A 26,202-nucleotide genomic window follows, 5' to 3' on the forward strand; every position below is an offset into this window, starting at 1 on the left:
TTATAGTCAACAAAATTAATTGTCTAGGCTTGAAAAGGCACATGGAAAAGACTAAGAAACTTATTTACTTCCTTGAAAGTGTGATGTGTGGTAAAAAGGCTTTAAAGCCAAAAGACCTGGGTTTTGCTGCCTGATTGATGTTGTGTAACATTTGGCAAGAAAATCAATCCACCTGAATCACCATGTTCTCATATGGAAATAGGAATAAAAATAACAAATTTGTAGATTTGTCTTAAAAATTAAATAAGAAAATGAATGTGAACTTGCCTAGCACACTTTCAAACACATAGTAGGTGCTCCATGGCTTTTACTTGTCTTCCCTATTTATGCTCTGGTTTTTACCTACATCTCCATTTCAACATCAAAAGACCCTAAGCTGCAGCTTCTGGCATGAAGACCTCAACTAAAAATATTCCTTCAGTATAACATACTATAGTAGCTTAGAAGCAAATCATGAGTTTTCTATGATATTTTACATATAGTCTCCGTATTAGTATAGAAATTTATATTGAGAGATAAAACCCCAGATAATGTGCTAACATTTCAGAATACAAGATGAATATTCTTGTAGATATCTTAGTTAATTTAGCTGCATTTAAAAAGCTTTAAAAATATTTTTAATAAAACATATAGCTAAGCTACCAAATCCATAAAACCTTAAAAGGTTAAAATCAGGTAATGATAGTAGTCAAGACGTAAGGTCACATTTTTTTAGAAAGTATTTTATTATCCTTTACTAAATTTTGAACAGTTTTCTCTTCCCTGGAGCAAATCATTGTGCTAAAGTGTTAAGAATATATTTTCTTACAACCAGAATTTGTAGTGTTTTCTGAGATTTACTAATGGATTTATTATTTTTCATCCCAACTTTCCACAGCTTATCTCTCTTTAAAATATTGTTGGGTTGAGCAACTGTTTTAATTTCTTTAGAAAAAATTTTGCAAAATAACGTATTATGTTTCTCCTCATGTTGGCCACAAGGATGCCAGTGGTCAGAACTGCAGCCCTCAGGCTGTGGTTTTATCTTTGTCTTCTATCTTTACTTTTTCTTTTTTCCATTTTTATTTATTTTACAATTGATGATTGGTATGTAACATTATTAAAGAATGAGGTAGTGGTACAAATAAACACTATCGCAGAAATATTTGAAATTTTATACTGAAATTTAAAATAGAAACATCAAATTGTGGGTGCTTATTCTTCTTTATAACCTCAAAACCCTTTAAGCCAGAATGATTTCTTTCTTTATTAGTTACTCATTTACTACTATAATCACTGAGTTTTCTTTTTCTGTTTAATTAAAGATGTACTACCTATTCCGATAAGATGTACTACCTATTCACTCATGTGTGTGATCGTCTATGAGACATGAACCTTTAAATATGTTGTCTGTGACATGAAGATAACATCTACTTAAAATGACCTTAAAATAATCAAATAATTCAATTAAATGATACTACATGCCTCACGCAATCCCTATCACTGTTTTCCTTCAGTCTATGAATCTTTGGTAAACTTCAACCTTTTATTACTAAGTTAATAAAGACAGATAGCAATGGAAATGAATACAAAGAAAAAGTAGTAATAACATATTTAAAGAATAGATGCTTATGAGTTTTCCCTGTGCATTTTATAGCAGACTATATTGTCCCCTTTCTCTCAAGCATTTTATTTTAATAACAGTGCTCACACACTCTTTAAAGTTCTTACATGAAAATAAACATCCACAATCAGCAAATAAATAAAAGTTATTCTAAAAAAACCCATAAAAAAGATAATAACGCAGGTTGTTTTTTAAAACACACAAGCAACTTAGTGTATATATTTAGAAATTTAGTAATTATCATCAGTTCTATTCATTACATTTCAAAAGTAGGAGAAATAATAAGTTGCCATTTATTTTTTCATATTCATAAAGAGGAAAATGTTATTCACGTGATAGATCTTGACCATTGTTGTAGGCCCATCTGTACCTGTGAACACATACAGAACTGTCTACTTATACTAAAAAACAGTTATCTCACCATCACTTTTCATTAAAACTGAAAATTCAGTGAAGAAATGGATATATTTCAAGAATCATATAAAAAGGTAGGATCCTCTTTTGCCAATATGGGCATATTGCAACATCATAAAAGTGTAAGCTGGCTATTATGGAATTCAAAAGGATTATCCAATTCAAAGAAAGAGATGAACAGATTGTTTTCTTTCATAAACTTTTTTGATTAATAAGTTTCATCAAAATACAGAACAAGCATAAATCTAGCGTTCGTTATTCATGTGTAAATACCTATCAAATTAAGACATTTGGCAAAAATATTTGAAAGAAACAAAATGTAAACTATTTTGACAGGTATATTTATGGATAGACATATTCTGGCTTTTTACATGGAACTGTCAAATACTTCCCTTCACACCTCATTTATCACATGGTCCAGGCTGCTGAGGCTGGCTGCCATCTTGTGATGGGGGGAGAGCTGCATAAAATGTTTACTTTGTCAGTGGTCATACTGTGTAAAAAGAGGAATTGTGAAGGAGATTTAGGATATGCCTGAAGCTTGACACCTGCCAAGGAGGTGGAGTATATTCCTCTCCAATAAACCAATAGCTAGATCATTTAGGTATTAATTTTTTTGGCCAATAAAATCAGTGCTGGTGATTTCCCCAATACTAGAGAAAATGTCCACTCCCAATATAGATTTTCACATTTCCAATCCAAAACTCATTTTAAACTTGAGATCAAGAGAGATAAATGCTGAATTTTGCGACAAAAGCCGACTAGATCAGCAGTCTCGATTTCTACCTGCTTAATGTGGGTTTTCAAACCTACCATTCTAAACCTCTCACTAGCTAGCTTCCCTGTTCCTAAACTAGATATTTGTAGGTATAAGAAATAGAACGATTACTGGCATACTTTAAGAGGCAGTTGTCCTATGATGATGAAGAAGTGTTTATGTGTGTTTGACTGGATACATTCTTCACTTTGTTACCATATGTGCAACATGGTCAGATGGTTAATGAGTTTTCAGGGCTGAAATGCATCTGGTCCAACTTTAAACTTATGGTTTATAATACTTCACTGGAAAGCATGTAATTAATCTTTCAGTGGATAATCTACCATAACTCCTAAACTAATTAAGAATAGATATTCTTTTTAACAGGATTTGAAAACTAAGTTTTATATAGGTTAAGGGAGGAAAAAAGCCTCTACAATGATAGAAAAGTAAAAACATCTCAGATAAAATTGACTCCCTCCCTCCTTCCTCTTCCACCAAATCCTGTTGATAGAAATGTTCCTCTTTTTGAATGTATGCTGTCAAAAAGAATTTCCCTAAGGAAAAGGACAGTCTCTTATTCATCTATGAATCCTGAGCATCTGGCTTAGAGTAAAAGCATAAAAGGTCTTTATTGACCAAAATATTATGGGAATTATTCCAGAGATATTCCACCTTGTAATACATGGATTTAAACAACTACGTGGGCAAATATATGTACAATTACATGTGTATGTACATATACAAATATATATACAACCATATGTATCCAAATTTCACAAATGAATAAGCTGAGGCACAGCAATTTTCAAAAAACATATAAAGTCAGACTGGTAGTTATGTTTCATTTGTGATTCAAATGAAGAGGATCTGATACTGAAGCTTAAGTTCTTAACACTATGATATGTGAGCCACTAAATAGTTCCTCATGTGGATGTAATAATTTCTTCAATCATTCTAATCTTCCCAACCACGTTGGCTTTTCTAATTTATTATAGTTATAAATAATTATAAGGTATAAAGTAGAATTCATTTTCTAATAAAAAACCCACAAGTGGTGTTCAAAAATCATATGATATATACCATTTTTCTCAAAATGCAAAATTTCTTCATAAAGCATTATAAGTTACAATACCAAGAGCATTGTAAATATTGCAGATTTTTTCATATCTTTGGCATCCTTAGGTATCTAAAAGTTTTTTCCCTCCAAAATTTTGTTAGTGTTAAAAGTAATATTGTTTTAATTTACATATTTGATTTTAGGCTGAAAATTTCCTACACGTTTATTTACAGGTTGCATTTTTGCTTTAATTTTAAATTCATGCTAATTGAAAATGTGTCTGTCCATGTTTTAGTGTATTTCACATCAGTTTGTATAACCTAATTGATTATCAGTGACACTAGATCTTCATTATACTGGCTGTGAATTTGCCCTCATCATTTGTTTATTTTATTTTTAATGTATAGTTTTTCCAATCATGTTTAGTTTACAAATCAGTTTAATTTTTCCTTAAGTAATTCTATTTTGTTTGGCTCAAGATGTTTTTGACTTTAAAAATTTGATAGAAATTCATTAATTTTTTTCTATTTGACTTACTTTTTTATATTTCTTTAATCTAGCAGAAACACATTTTGGTTTGTTGGATGAAACGATCCTTCTTTATTTGAATATAGATCTTGAACTTATTTAACCTCTTCAGGTTACAGGAATGTTGCCTACCACAATAGCTTGTAGTGTCTGTAGCATAAAACATGCTCAACAAATATTTATGGAATTGAATTTGATCAAATGTCTGGCATATTGAAAGCACTCAATAAAAATATATGTATGATTCATTTATTAATTGATTTACAGATGCAATCATTAGTCCAACAAATACTGATTTAAAATCAATTTCCTGGAGAGACTAAAGAGGATGGCAGAATAGGAGGACACAGAGCTCACCTTCCCCCAAGAACACATCAAAAATACGTCCACACATGGAACAGTTCTCACTGAAAACAAACTGGAGACTGGCAGAAAGACATATACAACCAAGGTTGTAAGAAAGATCCACACAGAGTCCCATCCATGGGAAGGGAAGAAAAGCTATCAGATCTTGGGAACAGCATCCCTAGGAGAAGATGCCAAAGTGGGGAATGACATGGGCTCAGATATGCTCCCTGGAGAGTGAATAGTTCAAACCACATACTGTGTGCCCCAGTCTTGGGGTTCATCACTGGGAGGATTAATCCCTTTAGTTTGTTTGAAAACCAGTGGAACTGACAGCAGGGCTGTAAGAAACCTAGATTACACTCATGAAGAGCACAAGACAGAGGAAGCAGATTGAAACTGCCCTGGATTCTGGCTAGTTTCCTGTGACTGCCCCAGTGTAAGCTCTGGCCCACGCCAAGTACCCACTCCAGCACCTCACAGCAAGAGCAACCACAAAGACCCCAATCAGCCAAAGCAATCTAGAGAACTAGAAACAAAGCTGGAGGTATCATGCTCCTTGACTTCAAACCAAATTACAAAGCTACAGTAATCAAAACAGCATGGTACCAGCACAAAAACAGATACATATATCAATGAAACAGAATAGAGAGCCCAGAAATAAACCCATGCACTTATGGTCAATTAATCTATGACAAATCTCTCTCTCTCTATATATATATATATTATATTATATATATATATATATATATTTCTATTAAACATTCCCCCCAATCTCTTCCAAAAAATAGAAACAGAGGGACCGCTTCCTAACTCATTTTATGAGGATAGTATAAGCCTAATTTAAAAAATCAAAGACATTACAAGAAAACTACAGACCAATATCTCTCACATACATTGATGTAATAATCCTTATTCAAATATAAGCAAATTGAATATAACCATGTATAAAAGCATTTACAAAACAAACAGGTGAAATTTTTTCAAGGTAGTCAAGGAGACCTGCATAACTGAAAATTAATCAGTGTAATTCAACATACCAATAGGTTAAGGAGACAAATCTTATGACCATATAAATTGATACAGAACAAATATTTGATGAAATCCAATACCTATTCCTGGTAAAAACCTCTCAACAAACTAGGAATAGAGAAATTGCTCAACTTGATAAAGAAAAGCTACAGAAAATCCATAGCTAACATTACTTAATAATAAGAAACTGGATATTTTCTCAGTAAGATGAGGATGAAAGCAAGGATACTCTCACCACTCCTAATCAATACCATATTAGAAGTCCTAACTAGTACAATAAGACAAAGAACAAAAAAAGATTTAAATGTAAGACCTGAATTTATAAGAATCTAAATAATAATAAAAATAGCAGCATCCTGAAACAATAAGTGAGGATAATAAGGATACAGGACGCAATATCAATATACAAAAATCAATGCTTTCTTATATACCAGTGATGAACGATTGAAACTTTTTTTTAAATACAATTTCCTATGACAAAAATAAAATCATTAGCAATAAGTCTAATAAAATGTGTATAGGATATGTTTGTGAAAAATTACAAAGCACTGATGAAAATAGCATAAAATAAATATCTATAAGTACTCCTGATATAAATTAATTAATTAGAGGAAAGATAAATCTCCTATACAAAAGAGTCCAAATAATTTATATAGTTACTGAACCCTGAAGGAGGTGGAGCATAACTTACTGTTCCTTAAAAGCAGGCCATGTATTGCGACTTCCTTTCAAAAAGTACAATATGGAAAAAAAAAAAAAGTACAATATGGAAAGAGAGAAAAATAATACATTTGCAGTAGAGAAGCCTAATACCACCACCTCAGCGAGATAACCAAGCTTCACTTCAACAGTGATATCATGTTGATAGTACTTCTTTTGATATTATGTGATTAAAATGGCACTTTACCTGTATGGTCTTCCACTCAAATGCCCATAACTCCATCTAAGATAAGAAAAATATAAGACAAATCTCAATTGAAGAACATTTTCCAAAATATCTGACAAGTCCTCCTTAAAACAGTAGAGGTTATCAAAATAAGGAACATTTGAGAAACTGTCATAGCCAAAGCCAGGATTTGAGAAACTGTCATAGTCATAGCCAGGATTTAAGGGAATATGAGGGCTAAATGTAATGTGGTATCCTGGAAGGAATCTTGAAACAGAAAAAGGACATTAGTTAAGTTTTTAAAAACCTGAATAGGATACAGATCTTAGTCAATAATAATGTATCAATATTGGTTCCTTATTTGTGACAAATGATCTATACAAAAGTAAAATGTTTATAATAGGGGAAGCTGAGGTATATGAGAAATCTCCATCCTATCAATTTTCATGAATTTTTTCTGTAAATCTAAATCTATTCTAAAATAACAAGTAAGTTTATTATAATAATCAAGGAATATAATTTAACACATTAGCAGAATAAAAGAGGAACAATGACTATCTCAATCTATGCAGATAGAGGTGTTAATAAAATTTAACACTCATTTATAATATAAACACTCAGCAAACTAAGAATAGAAGGGAACTTCAACTTTTTATTAAGGCCTACAAAAACACAGAACTTACATTACACATAATGGCAAAATTCTAAATGCTTTTTCCCTAACATCAGCACTTCTGTTAAACACTGCATTATAGTTCCTAGCCTTTGCAGTAAGGCAGGACAAAGAAATAAAACTCTATCAGGCTAGAAAAGAATAAAACTAACTTTATTCACACAGGACATAATTGTTTGCATAGAAAATTCTAAGGAATCTACAAAGCAGCTATTAGAACTAATAACTGAACGTGCCAAAGGCAATAGTACAAGGTCAATATTAAAAAATCAATAAAATTCCTATATACTAGCAAACAGTTGACTATTAAAATAAAAATACTACTAAAATAACATCTAAAACCAAAAATATTTAGGGGTAAATTAAACAAAATATGTGTAATATTTACATAATGAAAACTACAAAACACTGTTGGGAGAAATTAAATAATTGAGAAGATGTATTATGCCATTGGAATGGAGAGACTCATGTGAATGTTATCATGTTAATTTTTTCCACATTGATCTGTAGATTCAACTTAATTCCCCTCAAAATTTCAGCAAACTATTTTTTCAGTAGAAATTTATAAGCTAAATATGAGACTAAATATTAGAGAAACTTAAATATTTGTCTAAGAAATTTAGACTTCAGAGGCCATTATACACACACACAGAATATCCTCTAATGACTTCAGTCAGAAATAAACTCCCTCCTCGTAACTCTGATAGTATTTTCTTGTTCATTTATAGTATTTTGAAATGGATTTTAATATTTATTTTTGTGTCTCCGTAATGTCAATGTTTTTTCATATCAGTATCCTATTGGCATCTGATTCAGATGTATTAATTAATTATAATAGAAGGAAAACTATCCTATGGATGTATTATAATTGTTTAAAATTGTAGTAGATGAGACAGATAATTTGCTCCTTATAAATAATATGATCTGTTTGATACTTTATTATCTCATTCACAGGGTATCTTAGAAAATACTTATACTTTTTCTAGTCATTATTGATAAGGTGAGATCAAATTTCCTACTTATTCTTTTTCACTCTTAATTTTCTTTCCGAATCAAACTCTACATATTGTCTCGCATGACAAGGAAAATTTCTACAAAGCTTTTCAGTTTTCCTAAAAATTCCTACCAAAGAGCTGCAAAGCATGAGTTTATTAGCACTAAAAACTAATTTCATTGCCTATAAGTACAGTTATTATTTTGTTCTTTTAAATTATTACTATTTCACATATACGGTAGAAATACAGTTTGGGCAGCAGTGTGCGCATTGTTTAATTAAATTTGAATCAGTGTAGAACCCTCTAATATATCCTTTTAACAATTTAAACTCAAACAATTATCTATAAATAAAACTTTTTATTGTTTTTATAGTTAAAATGAAGCAGCTAAATATTTCTCTTATAATTATTTTTCCCCATTCTTGTTTTTGCAAAGGATGATTACAAATTCCTAGAATTTAAGAGGTTTATCAGCTGTCAAGGTGTTTTATAATTTATGACTCTTAAAACCTATGCTGCCATATTTTTTGCTTAATAGAGGATTTTGCTACAAATAAACAGGATAGTAGACCTAGTTTTTCTTCCTTATACTTAAATGTGCCATGTCTTTAGAGGACCAGTCTTAGAAGTACATCAATCTACACTGGAATGACTCAGCATTTCCAATAAATCATCCATAGCCAGATCTCTGAAACTTTGATTTCCTGAAACTAATGCTTTATGTTCCTATTTCTAAAAACTAGAGACATTTTAATAAGAATGGAAACATTTTATACACTCAACACTCAGCAAATAACCATTGTCATTATGTCAGGCATTGTTATCAATAGCCTGGTATGTGAAAAGTGGGAGGTATGAAGAAACTGGAATACCAAAACAATGCTTCCAAACATTTTCCAAGATGTGGCACACATGGAAATCAATAATATCTGTGCAGCTTACTGTAACACTGGTTACGTGAGTAACTGGATATGTAGATTTGAAGCTGGTGGTCCCCAGCCAGGGCTGCAGGTCCCCATATCCCCATCTGGCTGAATGGATCAGAATCATGGCAAAGCATGATGGTGAAAAGCTCTGACTCAGGGAAGCTGAAAGCAAAAATGCACCAAAAGGAGGGTACTGGGCACAGAGAAGCAAAAGGTACAGGAGACAACTGTTAGTGACAGACAGTTATGACTCAACTGTGATCAGTCACCTCTATGCAGCTACTGAGTCTGTAGTTCCTTATATAAAACCCTGGGTGCAAGATGTCTCTTGGAAAACGGTTTTCCCCATTTAAAAAAGGTAATCTGATACTTATATATACCATATATTATTTAATTCTCCAGTGGGATCTGGAGCCATATCTTGTAAGAATAACAAAATAACATAAAGACAACGAGCAGTCTCCTGTCAGTTGAGGTCAGATTTTGAAGGCAAATAAGTTCATGCCAAGTTTGCCTTCATGTGGGGTCCACTTGCCACCAGATAAGTTCCTCCAAATCATCTGCTTTTTTTAGAACTGTTTTGATTTCAGAATTGTGGGAAAAGTTTGTAAACCTGTATAAAATTCGTCTACATTTATTACTGTTTGTACTTACTAATATATTCTGTTCTAATTTGAGGTGAGTTTTAAGGACTAGAAACAAAAAGGTATATATTGGACAATGGAGGAACTTGGAATACTAAGGTATACAACATAGCTCACTGAAAAAATATGAATGGTTAATATATAATTAGAATTGGTTGTATTTTGAAGGTCTTCAGATTGCAAATTTATTTATTTTTTCATGTTCTTATTATTTCCTGTACTTCTTAAAGACTATATTTTAAAAACTTGGGATGCACAGAAAGATGCATTCACTGTGACCGCTAAGTCATTATTTCTTCATCTCACATGAGTAGCGCCATCTCATTTAAGAAATGGAATGCACAAACTGATTACTCTGAAAAGAGAGAGTCTCTGCGGCATTCTGTTTTTTAAACAGCACCTTGTAATAGTTGGGCTTATTGCATTGAAACAATCTATTCTAAGGGCACTGTTTGCATCAAAAGCCTTCTGTACATGATGTGGAAGTTTCTTCAATTGTGAGCAGCACAGTAGTAGTAGTTAGGGCTTTATTACTTAGTTCTAATTTGTATTGATGGCCTAAAAAAAGTAGCATGCTTTGCAGTTCTATGAAAGAAAAGATTATAAATGGAGATTAATTATAATTTTGCTAGCTCAGTACTTGTAAAACTAAAGCAATTTATATTCTTTCTCTTAATGATCTCCATTCCTGATTGCAGTAATGTAATCTAATTGTGATTATGATAGTATCTGAATCATGTGGGCCTCAATGTGATTGAAACTACTCTTTGCATTAAAAAGTAATTTTGGAGTAATGATGAAAAGTTACTGTGGAAAATTGGCAAGTAATATATTTTACTCTGTATCTTAAGTTTCTGCTTTCATTTTTGATTATATCTCTTATATCTCATATGGATAACTACGATATTATATCAAGGATTTATTACATCAAAGCCTTATCGATGATAAGTACACATTTGAGTATCAGGGATAAGCGTGATACTATTGAAATAGTAGTGATATGGTTGAGTCAGGGAAATGACTGAGGATTTAAAATGCTAGGATAAGGTTTACTGAAACTAGAAACCAAATAAGGAGGGGGAGACTTCAATATTGCACGGATATGATAGCCAGCGAAACGAGAAGCTCTGAGTGTTTTAGCTGACACAGCAGATAATCTTTGGATAGACATTAAGGCAAATAAGGATAGTCAGGTATTTTGTAAATGTTGAAATACACCTCCAGGGCATGAAGAGAAAATAGAGTAGGAAATGTTTTTTTCTATATAAAATTTCCTTTGCAGGGTTGAAACTTGTTCAAGGAGAATAAGTACATCTCATGTTTGCACTCAGCTAAAGAAAATGATTTGCGAAATCATACTCTAGAATATGATAAACAAGTGAATGAATGCTTAATGTTTGAAAAATATTTACTATTGAAACACCTAGATATGTATGTATTGTGAAAATAAAGGAATCCAAGAGAGGTTACCCTGGGAAAAGATATTCTGGCAAGAACGCAAAAAACACAAAAGCATATTTGTCAGAATCTTATAATGCATGATGAATTTGTGGGAGAAAATTATAATTTAAAAAGGTTGTGATGCATTTAATATTCATTTAAATTGTAACTAAAAGAGATAGCTGATGTAATTTTAAAAAGAACAACCTAAGCAAAATCATATTTAAAATATCCAGAAACAGATATTAAATAATGAGAATTGAATTGACAATAGGTCGTAAAGAGAGAAGCTAACTCATAGAAAACTATCAAAATGTTTGAAGGACAGATGAGCTCTTTTTGGCTATTCTTTATTTTATAAATTAAAATATTTGCTAATTCCTCCAGTTGTTGTGTGGATGAACTAAGACGACCAGGGAGGTAACCTCCCCATAACAGTGATTCCAAATGTAAGAAAGCAAGTCTTTCAAGCCATTTTCTCCGAGTGATACCATAAGGGGAAAAAAAATACACAAGAAAAAAAATTACAAATTAATTTTGTAGTTACTACTGACAGTGAAGAAAAAAAATCCTTTTTCTCTATCCCTGGAGCCTGTGAAGATCCATTTCAAAATGTTTCTTGCAGCATTGATGTAACTCAGGAGAAAAGAAGGGATTGCCTACATATAAATGGTTCACTGTTTCTAGTGGGAAGAAGCACATTAACTCTTTCAGGTCACTAGAGTCCATTTACCAAATTCTTTCTTTCTTTCTTTCTTTCTTTCTTTCTTTCTTTCTTTCTTTCTTTCTTTCTTTCTTTCTTTCTTTGTGCATAAATTGTACTGAAGAAGTAATGCAACTCCATGAAGTGCATCATTTACTCCCATTCTGTCTTTGATGCTTATATACAGACAAGTGTCTTGCCTATTGCCATTCGCAGACTCTCCCTTTAAGGGGAATACACTGTGAAATAGATACTCTCCAAGCTCAGTCAAGAAGAGAACATCTTGGGCCTCTATGGTACATTACGGCCAGTTATAATAGACCAGGGAGGGAAGTGTGCCTCCTACCATAATGACTGTAATATGATGACCTTGTGAACACAGAGTTGCATCAAAATGAAGCACTGACACTTTTGCAGTTTTTCTTTATCAGGAATAAAGGTGCTTATTTTTTCCCAACCTGCTGATGAATTTATTCCCAACCTGGAGGCAGGATGTGACTATTCCACCTAGTTTCCCTTCCTAAATGAATTCCAAAGTATTCTCACTTCAGGAGAGAAAATCCATCTTTTTTCTTTTTTTTCTCTGGTGAATTATGGTTCTATTGGCCACAATATTTTTGTTAGCTTCTCTGAGAAGAATATGTAAAATTTTGTGGTAGAATAATCGTTAGATTCTTGGGCAAAAACTCTAGGCATATTAAACCTTTTGGTGGGGGGCTGTTTATTTTAGAAATGTCTTGGTGGGAATAGCTCATTTATTTATTCGAACACTCAGCAAATGTGTATTAAGTGCCTATAATCAACAAACACTGATATGAGCATCAGGGAAACAAGAATGATCCCACCACACATTAGTACTTTCTCCTATGACCTAGAATTCAACAAAAAATACATCTCACTGTGTTCAGAGCCTTCATTCACTCTCTCCCTCCATATAATAGGGAAATTGGAGGACCCTAGGCAAACACAAAACAGGCACATCTAATTTACTGCTGGGGTCAGGAAAAATTCCTAGACAAGGGAACTAGATAACATGCAGCCTTGGTGGACGCTGGAAAAAGAAAGTCCAAAGTCCCATTTCTATTCCTTCAGTGTGTCTGCATGGAAGAGGAATTAAAGGAAACTTTTAACACTTGGTGGCTAGTTGTACGATAATACAATTTGTTGAGTAAGATTGTTGTGTGTGTTACTGATTCTCAAGAGGAGGCAGTGAGATAACAGTGTAATTTCTGTTTTTATGCAAAGACTCCCTTTCCTCTTCTCTGAAACCTCAGCTGCTTTATTTTGCCTCCAGCTACTCAGTGACCACCTATTAGCAATAGTATTTCTCCTGCAAACTTAGTTATGACTATTGACAGGTAGCACATTTTGTGAGAAAAATGATAATTAAGTTATCAAATGTTCTTTACTGATGGCAGCAATGTTCAGCCCTGATTAGACTTAAGAATCACAGGGAAAACTTTTCAAAAAACACTGATGCTCCGTCTACCCTAATTAATCCAGGAAACTAGGAATGCCGACCAAATGACTTGAGTGGACCAACATGCAGAAGGACCACAAGTGCTCGTCCAGTGAGAGCAAGGTATTCATGTTACAGGTTGCAGGACCTAACCAGTCACTAAAGACAAAGCAAATTAATTAAGCTTATGCAACAACAGAAGTATGGTAGTAGCAATGTCTATTCTTACCTGTCCTTTCTGTATAGAACTTTAGTTAGTAAACTTAGGTCTAATCCTAAATTCAGACAATGTCTCAGCATGTCCTTTTATATTTTGACCAGGCTACCCCCTTCATAACTGTCACGCCTGTCTTGACATAGCCCTAGGTAATAATCTCTCTAGTCTGGAGGTTAACATGTTCAGTATTTGGATTTAGCAGGAAAATTGTTTATTTAAGTCCACAATTCCTAATATCCATCATGTCTTGAGCTTTGGTGCCAAAGACCATGAAATCATGGAATATATTTGGCCTTTCCGAGTAATAATGATTTCCATTTATTGAGTTTCCATTCCAATGATTATGCTGGGTATCTCCATGCATAACCTCATCTAATCCACAGATGTAGTTGTCCTTATTTTACACACAAGAAAGCTGTGTCTCAGAGAAGTTTCATAAATTTGCTGAGGCAACACAGCTCCTGCAATCCAATATTCAAACCTAGGGAATGTCTGACACGAAACCCTGTATTTTTTTCACCTTACCATACTGCCACCCTGTATCGAGAACACTGGCACTGTCTTTGGAAAAGTCGTGTAGAAATTCCCTCGAAAGCTAGAGCACTGGGCTTCCCTGGTAGCGCAGTGGTTGAGAGTCTGCCTGCCGATGCAGGGGACACGGGTTCGTGTCCCGGTCCGGGAAGATACCACGTGCCGCGGAGCGGCTGGGCCCGTGAGCCATGGCCGCTGAGCCTGCGCGTCCGGAGCCTGTGCTCCGCAACGGGAGAGGCCACACCAGTAAGAGGCCCGCATACCGCAAAAAAAAAAAAAAAAAGCTAGAGCACTTCTCTATGACAAGGGACACATAACTGCAGTTATAGTCACAGAACAACCCAGTTATATTTGACAACAGCCCATGAAAACAAGACCTCTTAAAGGGAGATTAATGCCATCAAATCCTTTCAACTCAGACCTACACCTGCTTATACAATTGGCCTTTCACATTCCAGTTGGCAAAATCCAGCCTCGGGAGAGAGAGACACACATGCAGTATTTATATTGTTGTTGAAAGTTTCACAGCCTTCAAACCACACAGGTTGGAATTGAATTTGAAAATCTGTCTCCTGACTTCTTTTGAGAAATCACTAATCTTCCAAAGGATGCTGCGCTTGCTGTGCACGAATGGTTTGGCTAAAGAAAATGGTTATGCTGTGGTCGCTAAAAGAGGCTAAGTTGTTTTCCTCTTTATTTAGAACAAAAGCATGGCTTGCCATACTAAAGCTGTTCAAAAATCAATATCAGAAAGAACACTTCCTTAGTCTTTAAAATAACATAGCAAAATCCTCTCCCTATTATTTTGACTTCTGAGAGAACATTTGAAATAAGGAGAAATGGCTAAATAAAAGGCCGAATTAAATAGTCTTTGATCTGGTAGACTTAGGTCAGGAACAAATAGCTGGCTGTAATTGCTCTAGCATTATTTTTCTACAAATGGGAGGTGAACAGTAGCATCATGCTATCACCAAAGTGTTAAGTCAGTCACTGTTTAAGTTGAGAAAGAGTGATCTATTTCTGCATTGTGTTCTATAATATCCAAATTTGTAAAGAGTTGATATCCTTTATTTTTAAAACAAATACCAGATATTATTTGATTAAGTTTAGATTGTCTAGTGCTTTATTCTTCTAAAAGGCGGTGCAAATACTAGCATTAGCTAATTCCCAAACTGCATAAATGGTAGGCAGTTGGAGTCTGAAGAACCATGTAATGATTCCATCTAACATCTTCTTTGTATCTTGTTTTTGTAATAGTTGTTGTCTTTGGCCATAAGGAGAGAGGTAGCTTAAAGTACTTCCCAAAGTGGCAGAGTTACAGGAAAAATCCTATTGCCTGAAGCCAGTTTCTTAGCAACAGCACCCTCTCAATGTGTCACGAAGTCTGAAGCCCTTTGGCCCCTCAAAGGAAGTTCCTTAGGTGTCTTTTACACATTGAATGCTTTGTGATAGTTGAGGCCTGCTGGCTGTCAACTCTGTCCCTTAAGGGAACTTGACAGATCTTAAAAAAAATCAATTTTAAGCTCACATGCCCCAGTGGGTGCCAAAGCCACTTCAGAGAGCCTGAAAGATGGCTGAGTCGACAGGATTTGACTTCTAGAGGTAGAAAGGTGACAAACTCTATCATGAGAAAGGGGCAGCTCGGGGCCTCAGAGGCCTAACCTGCTCCCAGGATCTGGGGCCTAGTGTTGTATTGAACCTATTTATCTCTTTCATGGGCCTAAGGTACCACAGGGAAAGAAAAGTTGTTCAAAAAATGCTGGCAGAATTCAGGGGTGTAAATGATGAATTACTTTTCATCAGCTGAAAGGAAACATACTCCGGAACAATACTGAAAGAGAGCAGGAGTGGCTGACCCCCTGCTTCAGAGCAGCCAATATCTTCATTCAAGAAGACAACCATGAAATTACACAGAAAATGGGATTGTCATGAACAGCCCCTTGAAATCTCAGTATACAGTCATTACTGCATGGGAAAAAGGCTTCATCCACACATCATAACTTGTAACAGACAAGGAGGGGAAAAAAGAACAGAGAAAAAAAGGCCTTGGAGTTACCAGTAGGAATATAGAAAATATTTGTTGATTCAAACTTTCCCCCATAAATTTCTCAATACTGTCACATAGCTTTAGCAGTGCGTTAACTTTATGCTGATTGTTGATTTCTTTTTCTGAGCTATTTTGGAAGAGTTCATGTGAATTTTAGGGAGGTGGCAAGGGAAGAAAGAGCTATCTTTATATTCCTAAGGCCTTCTACCCTGCAGGGTAAGAATTAAATGGATCAGTTTCATATGTCCCCAAATTATTGCTTAATTAATAGTCTAAAACTGAATACTGTGTATTACCTAACTGTTATACAGAGCTTGTTTAAATTCTTCATTCAACCCTCAAACTTTGGAAGATCAACTAATTTGAAGGTCTACATCAGAAAAATTTGATTCAGAATATAGAAATTTTAGTAGCGTGGCTAGAATATAAAATATTGGTGATACAAAAAACATTAAACTAAAAGATATTACACTTATGTGTTTTGCTTTGTCATTCTGGCTACTTTCTCCACTGAGTTTAATTAAGTTTGCCCTCATTTTTGGTTTTTTAAAGGATTACCTATTATGCTCTTTTCTTCCTCTGTGTTTCAGTGGTTCACATGACTAACTCTCATGAAAATCTAAATTACAGATTTTGTCACAAGTCCAGTTACAAATAAATGGAAGGCTGTGACCGATACATGGGGTATATTTCTTTCGCAGGTGATGGTGAGACGAAAGCGGAATAGGAAGTGTCTATTCAGACCAACCAATTTCTTGCTAACTTCTTAGAGACACTGTTTGGAATTTCAGGGTGTTCTTTTTTTTTTTTTTTTTGCGGTACGCAGGCCTCTCACTGCTGTGGCCTCTCCCGTTGCAGAGCACAGGCTCTGGACGCGCAGGCTCAGTGCCATGGCTCACGGGCCCAGCCGCTCCGCGGCATGTGGGATCTTCCCAGACCGGGGCACAAACCCGTGTCCCCTGCATCGGCAGGCGGACTCTCAACCACTGCGCCACCAGGGAAGGGAAGCCCTCAGGGTATTCTTGATAGCCTTTTATCTATGCTTTTTTCCATAAGTCTATGTTTAAAAACAAAGACAATTTGCGTTGATTGGATGAGTAATACTTGTTTTTCTTGTCTACTTATAATTCTCTTAAAACAAACTTTAGACTATAAAAGCAATTGAAAAGAAATAATTCCCCAGCAGTGGACTTCAAATAAGAAAGTTACTCTCTTAGAATAGCCTTTCTCACACTGGATTCACTGGTATCTAAGAAGGCATAGAAGGTAAACGTATCATGCAAAAACTATCTTGTAGGTTATTATGTTTGGGAAATGATGCCCTGGTATAATTGATGGGTTAAACAAAATATGCTTAATAAATTCCTATTCAAGGTGTAGGTGAAAGGAGTCTCCTAAGGAGAAGGAATTGTCTCACACACTGGAATCTAGGCTTTGCATTTAACTGCAGAGAAGACTGTCCAGAGAATAAGGATATAAGTAGAATGATTCATGATCGTGCTTAACCTTACAAGTTAAAACACATTTGAATGGTTATAGTTGTCAAAGTTTTTGCTAGCTCTTGATAGTTGTCAAGGCTTTTGCAACTGCTTCCACTATTTCAGTAAATGCAATCTACCCAAGACGTTATGAGGTATACAGAAAAACAGAAATTCTGACCTCATTATAAGATGACTTCTTATTATAATTTTAGTGTTCAAGACCTTATTTTAAAAGAAGATGAGATCATAGAGCTAACCATCCACTTCTCTAGTTTATTGTTAAATCTAAGCAAAGAAAGTGGGTTTGCCCCTCTGGTCTTATTCTTGTTTTATTTTCTGTGTTGACATACCACTGAACAACCTTTACGTTGTGTCATCTGGAGCTACATTTATATAGCTGGCATTAGGAACTGGAGAGAAAAAAGAGTAATAGCTTAATTTGACTGTCATTTTCAAAGGTTCTATTAAATCATATAGGCACTTATTGATAAGCAGAATTTTTCTTTGCATTGACTCATGTTTGTGGGGAGTTAACAAAGTTTTTTCTAATATCGTATGTGTATGTGGGTGTGTACGTGTGGGTATGGGTGTATGCGCACATATGTACATACAAGCTGTGACTTCAGAATGACCCCTCTTCTTTTGTCCCATTTTATTCTTCTATGCTTTTATGGTATGTGTAGAATTTCTACCCCTCATGGCAAAATTATGTACTTTTCTTAGCATGTTTTGGACCTTGATAAATATTTATTGTATCTCCAAGGTATTTTTCAGTAGCATAGAATGATTATTATTTTAAAATATTGTTAATATCTTTTGCTGAAAGACTGCAATTCATAACTGTAATAAATTGCAATGCAATTCACTGCCCCCTTCAATGCCCCTCCAAAAAATCTAAAATTAGTTCACAGTTTTTTTGTCATATGTATAGTCCCGTATGTTCATATACACGATCAAAAGTTACTCATTTGATCCAATGACAGCAAAGGTAAACCCACAACTGTGCTCCAAACGGGAAATATGATTATTAAGTAATTTTCTCCAGAGGTAAATATACATTCTAACATATGGCCTTGCTGACATTTAGTTAGCTTTAGCCTTTGGTGTTCATCCTTCTTTTAATTATTTTTATTCTAAAAAATCAGGTTACAGGAACCAAAATAAAGTTCTTTGGCAGATAGGAATCCTGTTTACTTTCCAACTCTGAACTCAGCAGGTTAAGTAATTGGGCTACAGAAAAGTTCCTCCATTTCTATTTCCAGCTGGTGATACACAAAAGGCAGGAAGTTATCTCATTAATGGGGCACCAGCTTTATGCAAATTATGGTAACAAAAAGGCTTCCCTTCATACTTTTTCATAAATTACCTAATAAAGTGGGAATAAATGGCCATATTCAAGAGCCTTTGTTGTATTTTTAGCACAAGACTCTTTCTGTTACTGCAAATATGACTAAATGCGCCTTGCTCAAAAGGGGTGTTTATGAAATAAGGCCACTCAAAAGCTTTTATTTCTTAACAGCCTTCAGTTACTTTTATGGCACAAAATTAACATAATTAGTCACAGAGAATAGATGACATAAGCAGCGTGCCATGCACAAAAGGGGGAAGCAGTATCTAAGGAAGGTATTTTGAGAGATCAAAAATTTTCAAAGTGCTTAATACTAGAAGGTCCTTTTTATTTGTGCACAGCCTTAAGATACTTTTTTTTTAACTCCGTGAAATTCACATAATGAGATGCAGTAGACAGATGACATTAGCGATGTGCCATTAGAAAGAGGTCAGTTTCCTCTGAAAGATAGTCACTGTTCCTGCTCGTCATTAATTTGCAGCTTCAAAGCACTGAGCATATGATAGCCTGGCATGTTAAGCAAGTTGCAGTTATCTTTAAATAACCATTTTTTCCAGTTATTAGAAGCTAAAGTTTTTAAACTACCGACTGAAAGCAAAATTAAAGCACGCAGCAGTGTAAGAGGGAAAAAAAAGGAAAAGAAAGAAAGGCTGGAAGAAGATTAGGAAAAGAAAATCAAATATATTTTAAAAATGAAATTGCTGGTGGTTTTCCCTGGAGGTGACCCGCTTTAACTTCAGTGCTAGAATTTCGGGGTTAGTGATGGGCCTTGAAGATTGGAGCGCTAGCTAGCAAATGGAACAAGTGGGGATTTTTGTTTTCTGGGTCCTTATTATGGCACGTATTACAAGGCTGAAAAGGGCTCCACGAGCCCTAGGAGCATGAAAAAGGTTAAGAGCATGTGGGTTCGTCTTACATGGGTACTGATCAAATAAAAGTGCACTGAGAAATAGATCAGATTATCTTATTTTAAAGTGAAGATCAGTGAGATTTCTCTGGTTTGGTTTGTGAAAAAAATCACAGAAGAGAAAACAGAAAACTAAAGTATTGAGACTTTGAATTCATCTGAGTTCAAATCTGTTATGACAAGACTTTTACTTTTAAATAATTCCTTTTTTGCATCAAAATACATCAATATGGTACAACATTCATAATATTCACAAAGGCTTACAGACTCTCACACTTTACATTCCCTTGGAGTCTATTTTTGGCATGGAATTTCTAGAAGTATTTCATAGGATTTAGCTGCTTTAAAAACATTCTGATTTATAACCTCAATCCCCCACCCAAAGTAAAGTTCAGTCACCAAAATCTCCAGTGTGCACGTGGTGACCGACTTTCTGCGGTACATTTAGCTTGTGTGTCAGTGAGTGGCAAGGCCGAAAAGCATCACATGAATAGGTATTAGCAAGAAAATAGCAAACAACATTGGTGAACATTTTGGAACTATTGAAACAAAATGCTGATTTTTAGGTCATCAATAAATAAGGAAAAAATGGTGGCTATCAAATGATGTTTTCACATTTGCAGTGACATTTTTCTATTAGGAGTGTTATTTTTAAACATTGTCTAGATTGGTGGAGTTGCATCTTTTCAGTGCTTGAATTACCTGGTGCTGGGCGGGGCTGGGGAAGATGGCCCGGGGCATTGTTCCACGCTGCTGAGGAGAGGAAGCAGAGGCCGAGACCCAGGCTGATGCTGGAGCTACGGTGGCCTTACACGACTAGGGCCATGGCAGGCTGAACCAGCAACACTTACGGAGGAGTTCTGATATGAAAATCAGGGATTAAGGAAGAGTAAAACATACTGCACCTCTTCCTTCCGTAAAACAAATGTGGTTTTACACTGCAAAACTTGCTTTTAACATTGTTTAACTTCCATTTAGTTAAACTTTCTTTTTCATAAAATAGTTTTCAAATAATTTAGCTGCTTCTCTTCTAGCAACTTGTAGGTAACGTATTAATGCTAGGGAAACACCCTGAGGTACCCCTCAAGTAACTTACAGTGAAGGAAGCAGTATCAACAGACACACTGAGAAGAGTTTGACGCTGCAAAAATAGGGAAGCTGTGAGTATTTCTGTCTTTGTGCATCAAAGAAAGTATCACTGAAGTGTAACTAGAAATTCACTTAGAGTGACAAAACTGAGAAGCTCAAACAAGGGAGCCTGAAAGGGCCAGGGCCATGCAGGCCAGGGCAGGGCTAGTTCTCCACTGACTGGATTGGAGGCTTAATCAATGAGAGATGTAAGATATGCCTACCTAGGAAGTTTGAAAATATAGTGTTAACAGCTGAAAAAGTGAAACATTTCAAATTTAATTCTTATTTTAAAACAGCATCTAATACAAATTCAGGCTGACTTGGACTGCCTTTTGGTAGTACTTTAGATTCAGAGATAACGATAACCACCTCTACCTTTTTAAAGTACTTCCTGTGTGTTGGACTCTGTAATGTGTGCTTTGCATAGATTTAAACTTTAACCCTCTCAACAATTCTATGAAGTAAATATTTTTATCCCTGCTTTTCAGATGAGAAAACTGAAGCTCAGACAGATTAACTGACTTGCCCAACATCACAGAGTTTAGGAAATACCAGCTGGATTCAAACTCTTTTTTTTTTTTTTTTTTTTTGGCTGCTCTGCGTGGCTTCTTGTGGAATCTTAGTTCCTCGACCAGGGAAAGTGCCAGTCTTAACCACTGGACCGCCAGGGAATTCCCTCTAACTCAATTCTGAAGGAAAATGAACTTTTCATTATACTATACATAGAAACTGTACATATAAGTAATAGATTAGAATCCATCTTCTTCCACTAACTCGCAAGGAATGCCCTCAAGGATCTGAGTATGAATGATTAGAGAGGACACATGGAGAGTATAATATTGAAATTTTCAGAGACTGACTTATTACTAGTGTTCACATTTAGCTTTTTAATGGTTTAAAATGCTATATGCATTTGTAAATAAAATTGATATAGATTTTCCTTTAAGAATCTCTAGCTGTAAAATAATAGACAATATATGTAAATGGCAAAAAAATAAACAAAAACAATCAAGCATCCAACCAAATACATATCTGCAATGTAGAGTAACTGAAGAAAAATTTCCATCGAGTTCAAATGCTATAGCTTCCTTTTTGTCACTGTTTCTTTCCAATGAAAAATGCTGTAGAATAATTTTATGTGTGTAGTTACATAAAAGAAGCAAAGATGGTTAATACTATACTTTTTCTTACAAAATGGATTCCATCTGCTTTTATTAAGGAGAATAGTTAGAGTAGAATGAGATACTTATTAATCTAGCTGGTCTAGGTAAGGTCTAGTTCACTTTAATTAAAAAGCTGAACTTCTAAGGAATTGCATGTATATAGACACACTGAGAGCACCTTACATTTTACGCTTAACCTTTTATTTTAATCCTGATGCTTTCAATATTGTTATTTTAAGTACATGTTAATAATATGCAAACTGATGCTTTGAAAATTCTCTGAGATGTGGTTAATGAAGAGAAACTGCACCATAAATTGCATCCAAAATATGCAGTCCATGCAGATGTAATTTTTCTTGAACTACAGTATTTTGCAATAAACATCTTTCAGCTTGTTTGGATTTATTCTCTATTGTTTATAAGAAGTACCATCAGGCACTACTGCATGAAAGAACTACATATAGTAACAGGCAATCTTAGTTTAACAAGATCCTTTGGATAAAAATAGATTTCAGATCTACCTCCTGCCAGCAGAATGCAAATTCCGATGAAACTACACACTAGTGTTTTTCATAATTTAAAGTTTGTCACATGGTATAATGCACTTGCTCACTTTCCCCTGAGTTCTGTCAGAGGAGGCAGAGGGCTATGCCATTTTATGATCACTAGAGACCGAATGTTCTACAAGGTATTCTGGGAACTGTAGTTAACAGAGAACATTTTTCTTTCAAGTGCATTTGTTAAAACAATGCCCAAAAGAGACATGGTATTCCGGCGACTGTCAGTGTTTCTTTGATAAACGCTGCATATTTCAAAAGGTCGTAACTAGCAATTTGGCCATTGTTAAATGGCACAATCTGTAGTTTAGCCTGCAGGTTTGCACAACCCGAGATGCTGTCACCCTTTTGGAAAGTCTGTCTTTCAAAGAACTCGTGTAAGCCTAGGTTAAGAAAGACATGAAGATAGTTGGTCTTTTCACTGATTTCATTTCAATCTGAATTATCAAGCAAAAAGACGATGTGCTTGGAGTATATGGGAATGATTGTTTATCTCACAATGGGTTATTTTACACTTCTCCTTGTTTTACTTTCACGTTATATTATTATCATTTGGGAATGGGTGGGAAGGTTGCCAGGAAGGAAATAAGAAAATACTATGATTCTATCTTTTGCTAGAAGAAATAAGTATTCTATGGATCATAGACTATACCAGGAGGCAGAAACTAAAATCTTGCAGGAGACAGGTGTTTATGGTAAATGGAACTCTGGCTACCCGGAGCTGGCCTATATTTTTTCAAAAAAGTCAGAATCATGGATTTTTCTTACAATATTAAATGTATCAAGTGCCTTAATTTTTAAACGTTGGCATCATGTTCAATTTTAAAATAAATTTGTTATTTGTGCAAGTCAAACAAAACACTTCTCTCAACCAGATTTGGCCAAGCCACCTCAATTTGAGACCTATGTTCTACTCTTGCATCTTCACACCAGTAAAGCACCAATGCCTTCTTAAAAATGAGCAATAAATGCAGAAAAGGTAAAATGTTAGAAAAAATAAAACTTGATATTTTTTGGTTCATCTGTTTCTGTGTTTCAAATGGACTGATTATATTGAAATTATTTTAATAACTTCCTCTCAACTTTTTAATTCCTTTTCAAAACATATTTCTATAACTTGTGTGCTGACATTCTGACTTCATAGGTCATCAGTACTTTTCTATTTATTTTACAATTTTGTTTTGTTTTGTATTGTCTTTTTGAGGTAGACCAAAATTCATGCATCAGAAATGATTATGGAAGGAGCTGGGAGGTGACTGCCGGCCGCGTGCCACCGCTGCAGATGGAAGTAGATTCCGGGGCCGGAAGCACCACAGCGTAGGGAGCCCTCCAGGTGAGCAAAGTCAAATAATGTCAATAGCTCGTTCATCCGTCCATGCCAAATGGGGGTCATGGGGAAGGTGATTGGGACAGCAATGCAAAAAACTGCTAAAGTGAGAGTGACCAGACTTGTTCTGGATCCCTATTTATTAAAGTATTTTAATAAGCGAAAAACCTACTTTGCCCACGAAGCTCTCCAGCAGTGCACCGTTGGGGATACTGTGCTTCTCAAAGCTTTACCTGTCCCACGAACAAAGCATGTGAAGCATGAACTGGCTGAGATCATTTTCAAAGTTGGGTAGGTCATAAATCCAGTGACCGGAAAGGGCTGTGCTGGAATTGCCTACCTGGAGAGTCCAGTCGGTCTGGAAACCACCCACCTAACCAAAAACCTGGAAAAACTCCATCTCTCTTCAACACAGTGAAGGAGGATTAGAAGACGGAGTCAAAGGGAAGGATTTCTAAGTTTGCTTTATGGAAAAATTTTTCTAAGTTTCCTCACAAACCATTCAGTTTCTCTTCTGGTATTTATGAAATAGCTAAAAGTAAATAAAGTAAAGGCTTTGTTATATTTTTTCATTAAAAAGACATGATTAGGGAAGAATTAATATCATTAAACCTAAATAAAGCTAAGTAGCAAAATAATAAATGAATGTATATTTATTTGTGAGAAGGTTATTTTATAGAGAAAGCTTTGGAAATTGAACAAGAGAAAGTGATAGTTATTGGTAGATTTTTGTCTCAAAAGTAAGGTAATCTGTCTTTTTTGAGTACATACCAATACCCTAACTTTGGGTGCGTAAGGATCCAAATACAATAAAATGGGATTGTGTGGAAAACAGTCACAAAGAAGAACAACAGAATTTTGGAGAAGAATCAAAATGATGAGAAAATCTTGGTTTTTTTCTAAGAGAATTAATATGCATGTATACAGATGTGTAGGATCCCATTTTATATATGTTAAAAAGAAAGATAAAAGTATATCCAAGAGCATTCGTATTACGTTGAATATATACATCCAAATCAATGCATTTAGTGTTTACAGTTAATGTAAGGATTGCTATTAGCCTATATGTATTTAAGCTCTACCTACAATTTTCCTAAATGTGCTCATTTTGTTTGGAACAAATGTGCCATGCTAGCATATCAAATGATAAGCTATCTCATAAGAATCAGTTCCTAACTTAAAATTATTGGATATTTTAAAGATCCAAGTATGTCCCCTATCTGGCCTTTTAATAAATGCTTGTTTTCTTAATTTGTTTCCCTTAAAAATCTGGTGAAGGCTGAAAAGAAAAACAAAAAGTACATGTACTCTTCACTGAGGCAGAAAGAGCTCTAATCGTAAAGTTTCCGACCAGAACAGGGTCACCTACACTTAAATCTTCTGTAAACAAATAAGTGCTGAGATAGCAGATCAACTTCCTTAGTGCATTTTTCCCCTAGTAAAATCAGTTTGAGATAAATTGCAAAATAAATAAATGTCAAATAACAATTCCCATGACTAGTATTTGAACTGAATTTAATGATGATTATGAAGACAAAGCTGTGATAGGCCTCTGTGTAGAATGCTTAAAGGGGACAATCTGAAACGATTTTAACTTGCAACCATTTTAACAAATGAATATATTTCCTAAATTGCCACATCAACCAACCCTGCTATCTAATTATGGCCAGCAAAAAGGGCTACATATTAACTATTCCAAAGCGTAAGCCATTATTTTTGGTTGACATTCTTCAACGTTCAGTTAATAAACCTGAAAAGCATTTTGCTTATTGAATAGTCAAGGTTTCTGCTTTACAACTGATGGGTAATGTAACAGGAAGTTGTACTGTTCCAAGTCAGACATTCTCTAAGGACTTTTCTCAGATTCTGTGGTCTTACTAGCCATCAATGCTTCCACCATTTTCCAGGATAAAATGATCATAGCTGCTTCTTAGAATAGAAATTTAAGACACCTATGACATATCATTTCAAAATTATTTAGTAAGATAAAACATCAGTAAAAGTCCATTTTATATTCAGAAGGGTACA

The 26,202-nt window shown here is 34.8% G+C and overlaps 1 pseudogene; it reads left to right on the forward strand.

The window, feature by feature from the left end:
- The first annotated feature begins 24,185 nt into the window (after positions 1-24,185).
- Positions 24,186-24,633, forward strand: LOC132521843 (small ribosomal subunit protein uS17m-like; annotated as a pseudogene).
- The last annotated feature ends 1,569 nt before the right edge of the window (positions 24,634-26,202 follow it).

This window comes from Lagenorhynchus albirostris, chromosome 6, assembly GCF_949774975.1.
Source record: "Lagenorhynchus albirostris chromosome 6, mLagAlb1.1, whole genome shotgun sequence".
Taxonomy (NCBI): domain Eukaryota; kingdom Metazoa; phylum Chordata; class Mammalia; order Artiodactyla; family Delphinidae; genus Lagenorhynchus; species Lagenorhynchus albirostris.